Source organism: Parasteatoda tepidariorum, chromosome 1 (genome assembly GCF_982258835.1).
Source record: "Parasteatoda tepidariorum strain Cologne lab strain chromosome 1, Ptep-v5.0, whole genome shotgun sequence".
In the NCBI taxonomy this organism is placed as follows: domain Eukaryota; kingdom Metazoa; phylum Arthropoda; class Arachnida; order Araneae; family Theridiidae; genus Parasteatoda; species Parasteatoda tepidariorum.
Genome location: NC_141755.1, coordinates 117,334,064 through 117,350,427, shown reverse-complemented (window position 1 = coordinate 117,350,427; position 16,364 = coordinate 117,334,064). Strand labels below are relative to the sequence as shown.

General features: G+C 25.8%; 1 long non-coding RNA gene across 1 annotated transcript in view; it reads left to right on the top strand.

The window, feature by feature from the left end:
* Positions 1-12,898, top strand: part of LOC147816768 (uncharacterized) — a 36,980-nt gene extending 24,082 nt beyond the window's left edge. The window contains exons 7-10 of the long non-coding RNA XR_015429072.1: positions 3,494-3,564; positions 5,166-5,298; positions 7,852-8,034; positions 10,659-12,898. This is a non-coding gene — a long non-coding RNA (uncharacterized LOC147816768). The remainder of the gene's footprint in view (positions 1-3,493; positions 3,565-5,165; positions 5,299-7,851; positions 8,035-10,658) is intronic.
* Positions 12,899-16,364: the final 3,466 nt, after the last annotated feature.

The following is a 16,364-nucleotide window of genomic DNA, read 5'->3' as shown; positions in this document are numbered from 1 at the left end:
TTTCCTCCTTCTATTTTTAAAAATGTTTGTTGATTGAATATGTTTTAATTTCAATTAAATACAGATTATTTGTTCAATATTTTTGGCAATTTAATATTTTTTATAATTTTTTTTTTTTGATGACTTAGTTGAAAAGTTGTTCTTTTATTTTATTGATTCTTCAGTTCATCCTTCATTTTTTGCTTTTTTCCATAGTCATATTTTTTTTTTTCCATATGTAAGGATGATAATTTATTTATTTTATAGCTAAGGATTAAAAGTATTAGGTTATTATTTTGTATTTATTCATTTCTTTATTTAAAAATCTATTTATCCATTACCGATTGTTATTTTTTATTTTACTTTATTTTATTTATATATTGCACTATTGAGTGAGAAAGCATAATCGGGAATCAAAGTTATAATTATGATGATACATAAAGTCAATCTATAAAGGGGAATGAGTTCCCATTGGTGCAGGCTTACCCTATTTTTTATTCTTTTCTGAACTATTAAAAAGTGTAGATGTCTCCCTATGTTTAACAAAAATAATCTCTAAAAAAGGAATATTTACTGGAAAGTCTTTTTAATTGAAAGAAAACTTTTTATATCTAAGAATGAACAACTTACTAAAAATGTTTTTTTTTTTTGCCTGAATAGATGTTTAATATTAGAAATGTGTTTAGAATTTAAGAAAAAAAATAGTTATCTTTTTGTGAAAATCTTGCACATTTTTTATTTAGAAATGTTGGCAGTTATACCTTACCTTCTTTGTGGATAATTAGCACTCAAACAACCAAGATTCCACTTCATTAATATATCGAATTGTAATTGGGTATTGTATTTAATTTAACTGAAATTTAATAAGTTTTAACTTTTGTCACAGGTTAAATTTAAAGAGTTTTTTTTTTTGCTGTTAATAGTGTATTTATTTATTTAGTTTTATTCCCATAGATAACAAATCAGAAATTTTAGAATTTGAAACTCTTAGTGGTACTTTGAAAGCTAAACGCCTAAATGATAACAAGATTTGAATTGATTTGCCTACCTATAATTTTACATCAGTAAGTTATTCTTTCTAAACTAGTCTACTGACTAGTTTACAAAGAATAACATTTATTTTCATCTTATAGGTCTCTACTTTTCCTCTTTTTTTAGAGGTTTTTATTTTTATTTCAAGTGCCCTTTTAGTGTGTGTCATGCATACCTTTCTAATTTTGAAAATGTCTATAAAAAAGAATCGAACAAAAATTTTTTTAATGGAAGAGCATGTATAATAAATATTTTGTATATGTTTTATGTATAAATGTCCAAGTTATAAATCAATGAAGTTTAATTTATTTTATTAATTTGTAAAAATATATTAATTTCATTATATTTAAAATTTAAATATGTTTCGTGTAACTTTTCCATTTCCTAAAGTGCTTGATAAGGAAATTTTTATGTTTAAAAATAAAACATTGAAAAGTTTTTTTTCCTCTTTTTTTCAAAGTTTAAATAATTATAAGAATTGAAATATATTTCTATTAAAGTTAATAGGGAAAATATCTTTCATATAAGTACAAAGTTAAAAGACATATAAGTAAAACTTTTTTTTTTAAATATCATAAATTTTTAGTGCTAAAAACGAATTGTAAAAAATACTTACTCAATGTTAAAAAATTGCTATGTGTAATTTTTTTTTCTTGTAATGTAATTTTTGATGTAACCAGGAGGCTCTGCTCTCCCATCTCCGTGATTGTCAATTTATTCAAGTTGATATTCAAAAATTTTTCAAAGGTCGAAGATAACAAAGAGAAAAATTTATAGTTATTATAATTTTATGCAGGTACACTTAAATTGTTAATTTAATAATTTGTTGTTGTTAGCAAAATGAGTGATAGTCTGGATTTGAAAGTAATCAATTATACTTGAAAAAAGGAAACTTAGAAAAATTATGCTACAAAAAAAAAAAATAAAATGAAGTATTTTTATTTCATTGCAATATGTAATGTTTACCTTATATAACAGTTTAAATTTGAAAGAATTTTTATGATTTTTTAAGTAAGGTTTTTATATTTTTAAAAATTTTAATATAAATGTTAAGTTATTATATTTAGCAACATCTTGTTCTCTCTCTCTCTTTTTTTACTTTCAACATCAACTTAAGTGTGAACATATAAAATGAAGGTCTAAAGAAAGAGCAATAAAATTGCCTACAACATGGATAAACAAGTATTATTTAAAGCAAAAAGAATGGAAAAAAAAATCTTTAGGAAAACATTTAAAACTGCTGTTAACATTTTTTGAACAAATTGGTATTATGGAAAAAAAAAATACAACGAAAGTTCGTAAATAAATTGCCTCTTTCAGCACGTCAAAATTCAATGCTTTAGTTGCTTACCTGAGGGTTGCTAAGTGACTCGAAGGTTATCTTTTTACCTCAAGTATAACAGTTACTGATTTTCAAACTAATTATCAAATGTAAAATTCCTTGTTGACCTTGTACATTTTTGACACACCTCTGAAAATTCAATTTTCTAAATCTTATAGATTTTGTGCAGGAAAACAAAATGTAAGTTAAACACCCAAAACACCTGTGGCTGGGTGTCTTACAATTTTTTAATTAGAAGAATATCTTTTTATTTTGTAATATTGACTGCTATAAATTGTAAATTTATTTTTCTCAAAATAGAAGATAAAATTAAATTAAAAACCATGTTTCAGACTCTGAAATAATGCTAATTTAAATGCAAAGTTTTACTTACATTTTCTGCAAGACAAATAAAATCTTTGAGTCTTGAAGGCAATTAATAAAATGCTAAAAGTCGAAAATTCTGTTTTTGGCTCCTTGTTGAGTCGTGAGAATCAAGCATGTGATTCTTCTGCTAATTCATAGAATTCTATGAATTAATAATTTATATCCTGGCAAAAAAAATTCGTAGTTCTGCAAATCTAAAATTTACATTTCGCTACATACGCGTACCTGCCAAGTTGGTTTTTTAGCAAAGTGTCCTGTATTTTATGACTATCTCCTGTTTACCTGTGTATTCTCAATTGTTTCCATATTCGTTGAAGAAATTGAAAAATAAAATTTATGTGATAAAATATCCGCTAATGGCAAAAATACTTTTCTTATTCCTGAACAAATAATGCTATTGCCTGTTCTGCAGTATGTTGAGTATTTATAGTTAAGGTTATTATTATTATTGGTTTTAAAAAAATCTTCCTTAGATTAAGATTTATATATATATTTTTTTATTTAGATAAATGTAAGTGCTTGTACTATTTCCAATTTTGAATTTCTTTTTTTGATTATGTATGATATATCAAAAATTTATACATATATTTATTTCAAAATATTTTCTTGAAATGGTTTTGACATTTTTTAATGTTATAAATTTTTATTATTGTTTATTTTAGGTGAAAGGGAAGTTTGATAAATTAGTTAATGTAATTCAATTATTTATTTAATTGCTTATAATTGTCTATGAATTGTATCCTATTATTTATATTAATTTTATTTCATTTCCAGGCTGTTGTCGGCTCATTACAAGTTGAAGATGTTGTTTTATCGGAATCTAAAAAAACTATCGATTAGAATGTGTAATGAAGTTAATAAGTATTGTTTAATTACTGCTCCATTATGTTATTAATTATATTTATTTTAATGTATTGCTGTTATTTTTTTAATTGGTTTTATAAACAGTTTATTTTGCTTGTACTGTTTTATATTTAATGAGGCAAGTGATTTTTCCGTTAAATCGCGGACTTCCGCAAATCAGTAATTTATGTTCTGTCTAAAATTTATCGGAATTCAACTAATCTAAAATTTAAATTTTTTTCCTACGCTGAATTTCGTAATGAGGATTGAATTCAGTCCCCCATTTAATATATATTTTCATGTTGTTCTTTCTTGAATTAAAGTTTTCAAAAAATATTTTTTTTTTCAAACGAAAATTATAAAACTATTTTCAGTATTTTCAGTTCAGAAATTACTTTTTTTTTGAAAAATATTATTATTATATTGAAGGTTATTGATTGAACTTGTGTAAGTAAAATTTGCATTCTTGAATCAGGATCTGCTTGAGTTTAAATTGTTTTTCTCGATATTTTGAGATGCTTAGTTAAATAAAAATTATTTTTTAATAAATTATTTAGGAGCAAACATTAACGATGCAGTGAAAAATAGAGGTATGAATGGCTCCAGGAAAGAGTCAGAAATTTAGCAATTGTTGTAAAGAGATATGAAAAGTGTAGCTGTTATTTTTTAAATTAGGGAATTCCTTTATTCAAGTAAAATTTCATGTGAAACATAGTTTATCATAATTTTTTATTATATCATTTAATAAATTTCGCAAAAAGTTTAAAATTGCAAGGTTAACTTTTTAAATCGGTTGAATAGTTTTGGCTATGAAACCTGAATAAAAGCTATATTTAAAAAATGTTTTTTCTCAAAAACAATTTTATCAATGTCGTTCAAACTTTGTATTTTATCATTTAAAATTACATAGTTTAATATGATATAAGAAAATTATTACTTAAAATTAACAAAAACAATTTCCACCCGCATTAAAAAAATAATAAAAATGTCAATTCTTTTTTTTTTATGCAGCATTCGTTCGAATATACTAAATTTATAATTGTAGTAAAAAAAATTTCTATTTAATTCAAAAATTTATAAGTTTCAGTGAAATATGTATAAAATTGAAAATAACATAAACTACAACAGCTTTCGACCACTCTCCCACTTTCTCCTCTTTGACAATTTAAAATTATGTAAATTTTTTTACCATATAATTGAAAGAAATTTTCGACACGCAATTAATAAAATAAAAAAAAGACTATTAATTATTTTTTTTAACATGGGATTCATTTGGATAAAGTAAATTTATGTTCCTAAAATGTTCTATTAAGTCCATGAGCTTATTTAACACAAATATGTATTTGGGTAAAATACACTTTTTCGAACGCTTCTCTGACTAAACTATTTTTTAAATTGTGGCTACTCCCATATTTTGATAGTAAAAAATCCAAATAGAAAAAAAAATCGCTTAAAAAGGAGAGTGAATACTTAATATATTATTGTGTTAAATTTATATTTTTATTATAGTTACTGTGTTTAATTTATATTTTTCCTGCTTTGCAAATGATTTATCTTCTCTGCATTTGTTAGAAATTCTAATATGAAATAAAACTTTTCACAGAGGCTAGAATCATCTGACTTGCCACGCGGAACAGTTTCTCTTTTTTCATCAAACTGTCTCAAGGTCAAAAGGATGGTGCACGTCCAGTGTCTTCTAGATTTATATGCCCACCGAAAAACAAGACTCTGTTTTGGTCTGTTGGTACTCTGTTTTTATAATTTATTTTAAGTTTTGAGTTTAATTAAAAAATAATAGCTTCTATAATTTGTTTTGTAATTAGTTTGTAGTATTTAATTCATATTAAACTGTTTTTAATGGTATTAAGAATTTTTATTGCAGTATTGTTAAGTAATGTTAAATATTATTTGTACATTTTAGAGTTCAGATCTTTAAATGTGAAAAGAATTCAAAATAAAAAATCTTATTGAAGTAAAATTTATAATATTTAATATATATCTTTTAAACAAAATCTGATTTTTATGTACCCTGATAAAATTCTCCGATGTTTCGTTCAGGGCTGCTACAATCCTAAACACAAAATTACCTGGTATAGTTTTTTGCATAGCAAATTAATTAGTTGTTTGCTAAAACTACTTTGGCAGAAAGACCTAAACTAAAAATTTTGTTAATAAAAAATAAAGTTCTTTATATAGCATTTATATATCATAAGTCGGGTTGATTTTGGTTAATTAGTTTAAAATGGTTTGCATTAATTAAATAATATTAACCATTTTATTATAACTGGTATTAAAAATTTTAGTGTAGTTTTATTGTTAAATGGTATTTAGTATTTATACATCTTATTAGAATTTTAATCATTAAACACAAAAAGAATTTTAAAAAAATTCTAAATTGAAATAAAATATTACACTGTTGAATCTGTATCTCTTAAACAAACATGATTTTAACACTGATAAAATGCTGCACTGTGTAAGTTAACTATTATTTTTTTTGTTGCTGTTGTTGCTAAAATTACTAATGCAGAAAAATCTTAAATACTAATTTTGTTAATTTGTATAACAGAACAGGAAATCTTAACAGATAGTTTATGTTTTCTCAGAATTACAAAGAAGCTTCAAAAACCCAATTTTTTTTTTTCAAAATAGATTAAAATAAATGTAAAATTTGCCTCATTGATTTAAATTTTTTCTGAAACTCGAAAAAAAAATATTTTTGTTCATTATATATTTGATTACTTGATTATTTATTTCATTATTTATTTGATTACTTGATTATTTCTTTCTTTATTTATTTGATTTACTGATTAAACAAAATATTTTTAGTCATAAAAATTTAATTTTTGAATGATCAAAATGTAAAAATAAATGATCATGTGATTTTGTAGTAAATACAAATGGCTATGTCATCAATCTCAGTTATTTCCTTAAATTTCACGGCTTTTAAAATCCTTTTTTTTTCCTTCTCTCTTTCTTTTAATGCCGTGACGACTCATAAAATATGAAAAAGAAGTAATTATATAATTTTTTCAATATCTATATTCTTTTCTGTGTTGATAAGAAAAAAATATTGTATAAAAAATTTTGTATCTCTTTAAATTTTGTAAATGTTACTTTTGTGCATTAAAATTACCATCTTTTAAATATCTTCTATGTACAGTGCGCAAAAAAAGATATCATGCTAAATAACTTTCGTTCTCATGATCAAATTTTTATTTTTTAAGTGTCTATCTAAATAATTTCTGGGGGTGACCTCAAATATGCTAATTATTAAGTGCTAATCATTAATTAAGTTACAAAATTAAGCATAAAAATGTATTTTCTCTGCATTACATATATGTTTTTTTGCATCTTTTCATTCTTAACCTTCCAAATATAGGGGGTAGCCGCAATCTGGCAGGGTTGCCACTCCACAGTAAGAACAAGGAAAGCCTGGAAAATACAGGAAATTTAAAAATCACTTAAAATAACAGGGAATTTTTATTTTTTCTTTACAAACTGGGAAAATACAGGGAATTTTGTTTCTTATTTTTATCTTTTAAAAAATAGTGACCACTCAAAGCGCAATGTATGGGATATTTAACCATGATATTTCAGCTATACTAAACTATTTCATTTACTATAACATTATTTAAGTATGCTCAGCTGTTTTACCAGCAATTAAAACAAATAAATGTAGTTTGCCTAATATAGCTCACTCAAGAGAACAGTAATTGTGTTTCCTCTTAATATATTGCGTATATGTACAGGGAAAATACAGGAAATTTTTTTTTCCTGATTTGAGTGGCAACCCAGTCTGGAAAATATGGTCCCCATTATTTGATCAGGAGAGCGTTCCAAAGTTTCGACTCCTTAATGTTAATTTCACTTTTTGGGTTTTTAATCATATTTTCAAATATACTTAGAAAATTTTAAAAAAAAAATTCACCCACTCATAAAATCTGTTTACTCAAACATAATTCCATGCAAAAAAATATTTGTAATCTATTATTTTTTCTTATTTAACTGTAGATGAAAAATTTTTTAATTATGTGGTATGAATTTTTTTATACCCTATTAATCTATTTTATCAAGAAAAATAAAATAGAGATCAAATTATTAAAGTAAAAATTTTGATATCAATATTTTTAAATAGTTCTATTTAAGCAATTTTCATAGAATCTTACGAAAAAATATAATTTACTAATGTTTTAGAAATTCAGAAAAAACATTCTGGAAATACTTATTTTGATATTCTCTGTAAGTTTTTATGACTCTGTTACAATTTACTGTTGTACTTAAATTTTCAGGCAAGAGTTTGAATCATTAAAAAACAATGAAAATGAATTATTATCTACATCTTCAGAGGTAGTTGGCATGATATTGACTAGCAAGAGACAAATTCGATTGCAAAGATGATGCTGGAAATCAGTGTGACTTTATATCCCGTTACTTTGCACCCTAGTTGGGAGTAGCTGAGGACCCAGTTACTGGTATTTATCTTATCTTAATTATTTGATGTTAAATTTATAATAATGTAAAATGAAATAAAAAGTTGAGATTTTGAAATTTTTGCTTTTTTGATGCTATATATAGCCAGGCCTCAGTAGATCTATTTTTCTTTTAAAATAAATAATCTCAAGAGACAGAAGCTAAAAAATATATTTCATAATGAAGAACAAAAAATTTATTACCTTTAAATATGAAGTAAGAAAAATCTCTGTTTTGTCCCATCTCTGTTTTGTCTCTTGTGACCGAAATTTTTTTTGTCTTTCACTTTTATTTTTGAATTTCTTTTTTGGACACTTAGCATTTATTCCTTTTAAAAAAATATTTTGGTTTCCTCATTTAGTCTGGTGGGTCTTGAGAATGGGTGGCTGTGTTTTGAGTGCTCAAAACATGTCACTTTTAATACTTTAGCAATTTTTAATTGTGTTATGAGTTAGTCACAACACACTGAATTAAATGAGAGAGTAGATGAGAGGCCAACATATAAGACTGGGTTTTTTTTTGTAATAGTGTAAATTATTAAATTTTCTGCTAATTTTTGCTGTTGAGAGCCATTGTTTTCATTTCTGGTCATTATTGTTATTTTTAGTTGTGTAATATATATTATTGCTTCTATTAGGACTTGGATTTATTATAAAATGAGTAGTCACAGAAGCTATTAAAGTTTTTTCATTTCCTTTTTTATGTCCTTTGTTTCGTTTTTGTATTAGTATGCAATGCTGTTTAAGCTTAACCCAGTGTGGTTGATTTTTTCAAATTCCTTTTTTGAAATAATATAAGTGTTAATGTTAAAAATATGCAGATGCATTGGTTGCATTTACTGTATTTTATATTTACTATCTGTAAATTTATTTGCAACCACAAACCAACAAAGGGGAAGGTTTTGTTTAATGTTGGTTGTCATAAAGATGGAAGCATAGGAATTTTATCTAGAGAAATATATGATACGATGTTTGGTAATTTTTCGAACAGTTTGGGGGCTGAGAGATTAAAAAGAATCCTCTTGAAGTGAAGGATCTGAGGTCTGGTTATTTAAAGGATAATAATTTTTAATATTTTATTTATTTGCTTGATCTTTTATAAGAGAATTTATCTTTTCATCATAAATTTAAGAGTAATATTTTTTTTCCTGAAATTTTTTTTATAACCCTTGTTGAACAGCCTTTCCAATTTTGGGTTTATGACTACTAATGTTCAACTCCGTAGCTTTATAATTTTGAGCCCAACCCAGAAAACAAGAGAATTCCTGAATCAAATATTGCGACAAATGTGCCTTTCTGGAAGACTTTTTGATGGGACTAACCCGCATATGCGTTACATGGGGAGTAAAACCTCCCACGTTTAACCTGACGGCAAGGGGACTCCATGATCCCATGATCCATCTACCACTCAGTATATTTTGCGTCAGCATTGTGCTCGGTGCAAGCGGAATGCGAAATTCGAATCGACCAGCCATTGCCAGGATTTGATCCGGGTTTACTTCATAGGAAGGCGAACGCTCCATCCCCTGAGCCGTCTCAGCTTGCTAAAAATTTATTGAGATATTTTTTTGTGAAATATGTATACATTCTTCTTTTCTGCTGCATCTTTGGTATGTTTTATTACTAAAGAATGAAAATGGTGTTGATGGAAAAATAATATTAGCTGAAAGGCAAATAATAATTAGTTTTCTTTTAAAAAAGATGCATGACTTTAGTTTCGTTAATTATTTTTTTTTTTAACCCTGAAGCTTTATTTTCTTTTAGAGTAATAATTTTTACTTTTATTCACTTTATAATTGAAAAATCCATTGTTCTAGAGTTGGCTCTAGTTCCAACTTGTTCTGATTGATACTTTACTGTAATCATGGTTAGAAATTAAGAAAATATAATCACTGGTACAATGAACAAGTAACTAAAATATATTACTACCTAATTCATACACAGTTTCAATGGTCTATTTGCTTGTCTCTATTTGAATTTTCATTTTAAGTTAATAGAGTGAATGTTAAATGAAATATAAGTACAGAGAATATAAAAGCATGGAATATGGAGAATAGAAAAATTAATGGAGAATAGATTATAGACAATTAGGATAATGATATAATGTAGAATATGGTCAATAATAGAATATGGGCAATAATAGAATATGAAATTGTCAGATGGAACTTCATTCCCAATTATGAAGAAATATTCTATTTTGTGCTATATGCTGTTTTTTATTATTTAAAATTATATAACTAAAACAGCTTACCATTCGTTAACAATGATTGCTGGTCAAGGAGGCCATGGATTATTTATTTTATGATGGTCTGATTTAAAATTTAGCAATCGTAGGCACTCATTAGTTTTGAGCCCTGGTTGTAGTTTTTTCAATTAAAGATATCTTTTTTTTAATCTTAAATTGTTGACAATAACTTTGAATGTTAAAGAATTTTACCTTTTTTCATTGTATAATTGGAAACTCTGTTGCTTCTATGTTGTCTCCAGTTCAAGTTCAGTTTAATTTAAATTCTATGGTAATACTTGTTATAGTTAAAAGTAAAGAAAAATTTAATCATATTTTCATGTTTTTATCAAATGTTTTGACCTTTTATTATTAATAATTATTTTATTAAATTACTTCTCAGGTTCTGCTCATTCAGTGCTTGCTCCATATTGGTCTAAAACTCTACAGCAGAGCTTTTTTTGTGGTATGTAAAATGGGTATTTGTAGAATTCTTTTTCTTTAGTCTAATTATTGGGGTGCACCAGCTGTGGTCCGCTGACTGTTGATGTGCGGCCCGCAGGAGCTTCTGACTGCAATAAAAAAATTTCTTTTGATTTGGTTTTTGCTTAAACATTATGAATTTTCATTAATTAAAATATTTAATTAAAATTTATATTACTCTACGAAATGAATATATTTTTTGATCTATCATTCTTTAAGCTTCTGTTTGGTTAGAATTTAAATTTCCCCTTCCAATATTTATGTATGCATATATATTTAACAAATTAATTTTTGTGAAAAATGGAAAAAGTTTTTTAAAAAAAGTATTAGTTTTTTTTAAAGTTTTAAATAAATTAAAATAGTCAAAAGTATTTAATTTTCTGCAAATATGTTATTAAGTTTACTGATAAAACTATTTAGTGTTTAGATTAAAATCATTATATTTGCAACTAACATGACTAAATATGTGTGCAACCCTGTGTTAATCTACATGCCATGCAAATGGCCCTTCACTTAAAAAGCTTGGGCACTCCTACAATAAGTTATTTTTCATATGGTTTTTCAATTTATTTTGTATTTGAATATTCAATTCAATGCATGCCCTAATATTTTTGGAGAATGAGGAATTTTTCAAATTTTACTGAAAATTGTTTTTTGTTTTTTTCATGAATTGTTATATTTTGTTTCGTATTTTATCTCCCATGATTGAAGGAGACCTTTTTGTACTATTTTAAATTTGTCAAAGTGAGAAAGCTACACTTTGGTTGCAGTAAAAAGATATAATTACCGAGATGATTGTGCTTTTGAAAAATTCTGGATTTTTCGCTAAGTGCAATCCGGAAATTCAAGGTCAAGAAGTTTCAATAAAACATCGATCAAATTTATGTATAAAAATTCTTGTAAATTTTATTTACTAATATTAGAACTAGAATTTATACTTTGCATCTCTTTCATTTGTAAATATATTTTTTCTGGCAGAATGATTAATGTGATCAGAGATAAAAGTAAACTTATACATAATTATTATTCATTTAAATTATGCTGCATATAATTTATTTAAAATTTCATGTTTAGAAAATATCAATATAAATTTATAAAGACATAAATTTTTTGAAATGCGTCATTTGTGATTTTACTCAAGTAATTTTCAGGATTTTTGAGTTGGGCTCACAATTGCCCCTGCATAAAGAAAGCACTATGTTTCATCTGTTACAATTTTTTTTTATCTGGAGAGTCTTTGAAGATTACTCAGGTAAAATGCAGAATTTAATTTTTGCACAACGGTCTAAAGACTACATTACAAAGTACGACAAATGAAAAATTCCCTTTGTCAAAAATGATATACACTTAACACCGACAGTACCAATTCGAGATAGCTGTGTGTTTTCGTTATTAGTGCTGTTAACCTCTAAAAAAATATTTCTCTTCCAACGAACACCTCTGTGATAGTCATGGTGCATCTTGTTTTTTAAAAAGTGTTTAAAGGTGCTTATTTTTGTATTTTAAAAGCCCTTAAAGGTGCTTTTTGCATTGAGTGTTTTTAAAAAATGCTTAATTGTCGCTTTTCGAGAATGAGATATTTTTCTTTACCATGTCGTTTTCACCACGTATTGTGCAGAAACGTCCTTTTCACATTATTCTATTCAACATTTTCACAATTCATTCAGCCACAATCTATTTTGGAGAACCACCGGTTCATAATGTATATAAGTGCCAATCATTTTACATGTTTGATGAAATACTTGAGAGTTTGCACGTGCGTCTACTTTTCCTAAATTAATGCTTTTTTATCACCTAAATCACAACAAAATTCTAGCACGAGTGTCACAACTGTCAATTTTTTAGAGAAACAGAAATTACATTTATTACATTAGAGAATTATTCATAATAATTCCCTAAATTCGCTCAAAAATTTTTTTTTTTCTTTTAGAATAAATTATTCTGAGGTAATGTTTCTTTACTTGTCTATGCGTGACATTTTTATTATGAGAATGGCTTTTTTTTCTGTAATTCAAAACTGTCACATATACTAAATCAGGGTTTCCTCTCTTCAGGGGAAACCTGAAAAAATACCTTGAAATCACCAATGGGAAAAATGCAGAGAGTTTTTTGTCACAAATGCAAGGAATTATATTTCTTATTTAAGTCTTTTAAACAAGTGGTGATCACTCAATGCGCAATCTATGGGATGATATTTCATCTACACTAACTTATTTTATTTACATTATATGTTTGAAGTCTCTTCCTTATTTCTTTAAGTTTTTTGAGAATTTAAAACTAGTATAATTTAGGTCACTCAAGAGCAAAATAATTGTGTGATTTCTCTTAATCTATTGTGTATAATATATTCAATGAAAGTACAGGAATTATAATATATACAGGGAAAGTACAGGAATAAAAGTACAGAAATGTTGATGTTTTATACAGGGTGCGTTGCGTTTTTAAAGAGTGCTTATTTTTGATTTGCATTTTTTAAAAGGCCTTAAAGGTGCTTTTTTATTCGTGGTTTGTAAAAAGTGCTTAATTTTCTATCTTTTGAACAGAGATTTTTTTATTTGCCGTGTCGATTGTCGTTCTAAATTATAAAAAATTCATGATTTTCACAATTTTCTTTGCAACATGTATCAGAAACTAATTCTTTTATCAGGATTCTGTGCAATTTTTGAAAATGTTTTGAATTTTATTGATTTTATGTTTATAAATTTAGAGCTTTAAATGGTAGAGAAAAAAAAAACATTTTATTACTGTATAGAACCTAATTACGATTTTTTTTTTTTTTTTGGAAAGTGATTCAAATATTTTCGTGAGTGCTTAAAAGATGCTTATTTTTTGTTGACAAATCTGGCTACGCACTCTGACACACATACCTTCACTAGATTCTTCATATCAGAGAAATTCCAACTTATACTCTTAATCTTCAGTTCTTTTTTTTAGTATTTTATTTATCTTACTGTTATATCTGTAATTTTTTAGTAATAGTAATTTGACTATTACTATAGTAAAATTACTATTACTATAAAATTACTGATTAGTACTGTTAGTAATTTTATATTTCATTTATCTTATTGTTATACTATTATTCAGTCTAATTATTCTAATTATTTTTATTTTAAACTATATTATTGATTTAGATGAGTAAACCACTTATATTTGTTTTGTTTGATTTCGACTATTAGTACGTGTTTTGCTAGTATTACAATATTTCTAATTTTATGGTATAAAAAAAAGTTCCTAGATTTGACATATTTATCTATTATGTTAATCTATTCTATTGATTTGATTATTGTTCAATTTGTTTATGTATTTGCTGTGGTCATTAATCTTTCATTTTGTTTCCTTAATCTAGTCACTGCTTAAATTTAAAATGTGTAAGTTAAAGTTTTCTGCTAAATAAGCTCGGAATACTTGCTGTTTTTATTATTTTAAGAATATTCTAAGTACAAAAAAAATTATTTTATATATTTTAAACTGCTTTATGTATTTAAAACTAAAACTATTTTCTATATTATAAAACTTTCTTATAAATTTAAAAAAAAATTGTGTTTAAAGATTGTTGTTTACACAAAGAGATCATTCTCCTGTGTTTAAAGCTGTAATTGAATTTGTATAAAACTCATTTTGAGAATGAATAGTAAATTAATGTGTTAAATAAATAACAAATTCAATAAACATCTTGACTAGTTTTAGAAAAATCATCTTTTTTCGATGATCTGCGTTAAATGTCCCTTTTTCACTCTGTAATTCAAGATGATTCAAACTACTGTAAGCAATCTTTTAATAGATTCACAATTTGAAGAGAGTTGTGCTTTTAACTATATACTTAACCATTGGTTGAAATCTTGACAAGGTATCTTAATTGCAATAGTAATTTGAAGCAACTTGTTCTCTTCTAGCTTTTGCCTGGATCATATATGGAGTTTTCTGCAATAAATGTAGTTTGTTTTTAATCTAAAAATGTAATTAGTATTCCCAATGTTGTTTGTTCTACTGATGATTTATATTTGTCCCGGGGAACAGTCTCACAGCATTGTCTGCTAAAAGCTTTTCTGTGAGATACGTTTACCAGGACTGTTGTATCTACAATGGTTTACGCAGATCTTACTTTGAAGAATATCTCTGTGCCTTAACAAGATAACATTTCAGTATATATTAAATATAAATATGATTTCACAATATATATTAAATATAATTGTATACTTTTTAAATTCGTAAAAATAATTAAGCTCTTTTTTTTCTGGCACAGTTCTCAGCTATTAATATAATTGAAGTCTTAGATTGGATTCTGACCCACTGCAGAATTTTAAGGTAGCATGATTTTTATTTTTCTATCAAGAAAAATGTTTCCATTTTACAGCTGACTAAGCAGACAAGACTTTTAGCTGCTCCTTTTCTCCGGATGTTGCCACTAGTAATGGTCATAGACATTATGTGATTGCACCATCATGGAGTCAAACTGGCTACCAATACTCTTTGTCTATTGTGTAAGAATGAAAAGAAATAGTCATGCTTTAAAATCTCAGATCCAACTTGATTAACTTTTTTTTCTTCCTATTTTATACTTTTTACATATGCTGTACTCTTACTTACCACTGAAAAATAAATAAATGAAAAGAGACATATATTCAAAAGAATGTGTATCTCATTTATTTATCCTTTCTTGAAGATGATAGAGAAAGCTACTATTTTATAGTATTATATATCCAAGGTACTCAATTCACTTAATATACAAGCTATTACTACTATATCACTACAACCATTTCAGTTTAAATGAATCTCAAGTTGGAATTTAATGCTAATATATTTAGAAAATGCGTCCAATAGTAGGCTAGTAGAAGCTATTTGACTAAAATACTGATGAGTATTGAACAGAAGCTTGCTTTTAACTTGAGGAAAAGCCAGAGTTTCAGGAAACGAAAAACGTTAGTTTACTAATTTTTTAATGAACTAATTTTGACAACTGTAATTCAACATCTTTTTATTTTCAACTAGCTGAATATCCGCTCTTCGAACAGTATTAATAAAATAAAAAAACAATAACTCGGTACTGATCAATGCAATGAAATCGTGAACAAAACTCAGCAGTATATACTGACAAAATTAATAAACAAAATCATAGCAAAACCCTTTTTTTTGGCAGTTCATCCCATTCAAATGAAAATTAACTGTATTCAGCATCACTAGACATAATATTGAAATTTACCATTAACTTGAAATTTTTGTAAATAAGTAAATTTTTTAATTCATATAATAGGTATTACCCATATTAATTAAGCAGCATTGGTGACAATAAAAGCATGGCGCTTGTTTACGATTAATCTAAAGGAATAAGTACCTGAACTCCATAAATGTTGTTTTTTGTAACATAGTTTATTTTTTAGTTTTCAATATGCATCTGTTACATTACTTAAATGAATTGGGCATCAGCGTTTACCCTATGACACAGAATTTTCATTAAACATATTTTTTTTCATTATTTTTTTATTGATAGTTTTTTCTTTATATTTATTTATATTAGAATAAGTGAAAAATATTATATTTAGAATTTTAATAATATATGGAAATGAAATATAACGTGAAACACCATGTCTTTTTCTGCATAAAAGGTAAAATCTTTCAGAGGCGGCTC